The 4,484-nt window shown below is 39.9% G+C and overlaps 1 pseudogene; it reads left to right on the forward strand.

The window, feature by feature from the left end:
* Positions 1-962: 962 nt before the first annotated feature.
* On the forward strand, positions 963-2,598 carry LOC119289706 (annotated as a pseudogene).
* The last annotated feature ends 1,886 nt before the right edge of the window (positions 2,599-4,484 follow it).

The raw sequence follows: 4,484 nt of genomic DNA on the forward strand, positions 1-4,484 counted from the left end.
CCCTTTTAATTTTTAAATCTTCAAGCAAGTTGTTCAAATAACGGTTGATGAACTAGTTGTTCTTTATCGATAAAATGAACTAGCTATTAGTGTTACTGATTTGGAAAAACAAAATTAAGAAGTAGACCAATATCTTGCCGCTTGGCCCTCCAAGGCCGCGACTTCCTCCCTCTGGTGCGGGCCGGCCGGCGTGCCCCACTTATTGAGGGCTGCAGTCATGCGAGGCTAACATTCCTGTCCAATTACGAGCACTCAAGCCTGCCACCAGCTGCAGTTTGCAAATACCAGCACCTGTTGTTATGGCCTCGCCCATGGCAGATCCATATCTACATGATACAATAGCAATGTCCTACCATTTCCATGTACAGGCTTACAACCTTCTTATTACTTGGCTGGTAGTGTTCTTGTTCATGTGTGGATAGTGGTCAACATATGACAGAAACAAGGGTGGTCTACTGCAATTTCTGTTTAAGTTGTTGCTGCCTAGATGGCTATGTCTTGAGAAATAATCAAGTACAAATAAATCTAGATACATCCATTTCTGTGACAAGTAATTTGTGACGGAGGGAGTATATACTGAACATATCCTTATCCTATACGGATTTTAGGAATGGAAACAAATTCTAAAGAATTTTTAGTCTAAACATATCCAAAGTCGGTTGATAAGTTTCCAAAAAACCAATTGATCAAGAGTGTGATTCCTGCCTATTTTGTATCCCCTATAATGTATCAGGACATTCTTTCGCACCAACGGTTCAATATTTAGATAGAATACTAGTACACACCAGGATAAGGCGTCAATAAATCCTTACCTTTTTCATTCCTCAATCTAGATTGACACAAGAAACATACCAGTATATATATGCCCACATATGCATCCAAAGATTCATCGAGCAAACAAGCAAACACTCCCAGCCTACCATTGCACCTATCCCACAACTTTGTCAACTCTTCTCTTTGGAATGGAGAATGTTGTAGTGTTGATTGTTGGCGCTGGGCCAGCCGGCCTTGCAACAGCAGCATGCCTTAATTAATTCTCAATTCCCTATGTCACTGTCGAGCGTGAAAGCTGCAGCGCGTCACTTTGGCGCAACCGCGCCTATGATCGGCTCAAGCTGCATCTTGCAAAGGAGTTCTGTGAGTTGCCACACATGTCATACCCAGTAGATGCACCAACATACATACCAAAAACCTTGTTTGTGAAATACTTGGATGACTATGTTGAGCGTTTCAATATTCAACCCAAGTATCTCACTAGTGTGGAGTCATCCACATATGACAATGACGAAAAATGTTGGTCCATTGTGGCACATGACATGGCAAAGGGCACAATAGTCAGGTTCACAACAAAGTTTCTTGTGGTGGACAGTGGTGAGAATAGTGCAGAGAATATTCCAATGATCCCCGGACTACAAAGTTTTTCGGGTGATGTCGTCCACTCATCAAGCTACAAGTCAGGCAAGAACTACTCTGGCATGAATGTATTGGTCGTTGGATCTGGCAACTCTGGAATGGAAATTGCTTATGACCTTGCGACCCATGGTGCCAATACCTCAATTGTTATACTATATAATATTTTTGACCTGGAAACACTAGGGAATCCCCCCACACCCACCCTATGGGCACTATAAATTTTCACTGGGTAGAGGGAAATTTCTTATTATAGTCACCACTAGAAGGGACACAAATTTTCAGAGTTATTACTACTAGAAAGTATTTCATAATATAGAGCGATATACTATTTTATAACGTGCAGAAACAACTAAACAATTAGAAGAACTACAATACCGAAAAATTAACTCTTGAAAGAAGATGATTCTATGAAGTTTTACTTTATCGTGCAGACTTCAAAAGAGATGTGACATGTTTTATGGTTGCAGATTCATGTAATGACAAAGGAATTAATTCGGTTAGGGATGACACTTGCTCACCGTCTTCCACTGAATCTAGTGGATAACCTCATTGTGATGGCTGCGAATTTAATATTTTGAAACCTATCGAGGCATGGCATCCGAAGGCCAAAAATGGGTCCAATGATCCTCAAGTCAAAAACCGGCCGATCCGCTGTTATTGATGTTGGCACTGTTGGGTTAATCAAAAAAGGTATCATCAAAGTAAGTATATCCTTGACATGACATAAATTTCATAACAAATGTTGTCTTCATATGCCAAGTTATCAATATTCTATTTATCTCCTACAGGTTCAGGGGAGCATTAGTAAGATCATGGGCGATATAGTTGAATTTCAGTGCAGTAAAAATATATCATTTGATGCGATTGTGTTAGCAACTGGATACAAAAGCACAACAAATATATGGCTCATGGTAACAACATCGATGTTTGAATATGTCTGAGTTTGTTTTGTTGGTGCAACAATTGTTAAATCTGCTAATAAGCTCTATGTTATTTTTATCCCAGAATGGTGAGAGCATGATAAATGACAATGGAATGCCTATCAAAGAATATCCGAATCATTGGAAAGGTGAAAATGGGCTCTACTGTGCTGGGTTAGCAAGGAGAGGATTGGCTGGTATTGCAGCAGATGCCAAGAATATCGCCAATGACATCAAGTCAGTGATAGGCACTATGTCCGGTTAAATTATCTAATCAGTGAATGTGTCTTTGACAATGCGATGCCTTCCATCGCTGGGCTCCTCGACAAGATCATGGATGAGATCCGATGCTGGGCTATGGCAGGGGCACAGGCCTGCGGGTTGTTCTGCCTTGATCCTGGGATATCCACCGAGTTGTATGATGTACTGTAAAACTAACCTCCTAGGAGGACTGTAACTTTTCCCTATCTTTTCAATGCAATGAAACAGAAAGGCCTTTTGCGTTTTCTCTATTTCTTTTTATCTTTTACATGTAGTTTACCGGGGCTAGTATTCTAGACGATTGATTCTTTGAGAAATCTATCCACTGCCACATGTCTAACTATCTTCATCTATCTTTGATACAACTAGATTTTTGTTTATTTCAAGGTTCATATGTGCCAGGGAGTAAGCACTACTTTTATAATATAATCAAGGGCTTTATACTCACTTGGTGCAATGAGCTTTGTAATTTTTGTTGAATAGTTATGTACATTATTTTATTTACTTGAATTTACACATGCAAAAGTCATCCACTTGAACATGATGTTTAACAACAAGGGGCTAAGGGCAATTAATGCAATCCCAAATCATCAACAACAAATGGTGCAAAAGATAATCAAGCCAAAGTTGTTTAATTTTTCATGTGAAACACACACGAGTAATTGCAGTAGCTTCCAAGTTTTTATTTATTAATTGTCAAATGAATATCAAATTAGCGATTTCTAGAAATATGATGGTAATTGAAATGAATGATAACAAGTTCTCCAAACATTTGCTTGATATGTACATGATTAATCTTCAAGCCAGGCAGGATAGACGTTTTTTTCTCATGCTATATTAATTAGTGAAAACTAATTTCCAGTTTAATCTAGCACTGAGCACAAACGTATTTACCTTCTTAGAATCACCTTCAGCAGTTCGTGTTGCGCTGGGCTTGTACGGTGCTGGATCCGCGACGCCTCGTCTCCTACACCTCCAGCTCGTCGGCTGCGGTAAGGTCAACACGGTGCGTCCCTCTCCCTCTCTCTGCGTGTGGAACCTGTCAGTACATGTTCGTGGGCAGATGTTCTTGAACCTGTCAGTAGCTACTCCAATCCAATGGTGTATAGGAGTATTAGTTACTGCAATGGTGTATTTCCAATGATAATGTTCGTGGAGTAGAAAAAAAAGCCTTATGCTTGATGGGAGTAGTTCCGTTACTGCAATAATGTATTCTTGACGAACCTGCAAGAACCTCCTGCTACTGCAAATGTCCCAGGCTGTCACTTGCATATTCAGTTACCGAATGGAGTCACTTGCATGTTCAGTCACTGCATCGGATGAATCATGTGGGAACATCAATGCAATCTAGGGTGTCCATATTTATTCTGAAATTTTGCTCAACTCTTTTTGGTGGAACTTCACTGAACTGTAGGATATTTTTATTCTGAAACTGAGAGCATAACGCTGTCATTTTTATTCTGTGACTGAATGGCAGCTAGTGACTGAATATTTATGTTGTATGCTCAAATGAGTGATTATTTCTACTCCATATGGGTATGCTGAATATTTCTAGATGGAGCAATTGGGTATGTTGAGACCTGATTATGGTTTTGTCTAGATGATGGCCAAAGGACTTTTAACCAGGAGTACTCCAGCGGCTTCAAGCTCTGTTCCTGCTCTCAAGCTTCTAGATGATGGAGTAACTAGCGGAGTATGTTTTAAGCATGGAGTATGGTAAGCATGTGTTTCAAGCATGGAGCTGTCATGTACTCCCATGCAAAGTAGTTTCAGGATTTTTGACAATGTTGTTTATATAGATCCAGAGCACATTTGTTTCTACTGAATGATTAGCTGTGTATGTAGATCTTCATTGATAACTGACAGCTCGGGACCTTCATTGATAACTGA

The sequence above is a fragment of the Triticum dicoccoides genome, chromosome 4A (assembly GCF_002162155.2).
Source record: "Triticum dicoccoides isolate Atlit2015 ecotype Zavitan chromosome 4A, WEW_v2.0, whole genome shotgun sequence".
Classification (NCBI taxonomy): Eukaryota; Viridiplantae; Streptophyta; class Magnoliopsida; order Poales; family Poaceae; genus Triticum; species Triticum dicoccoides.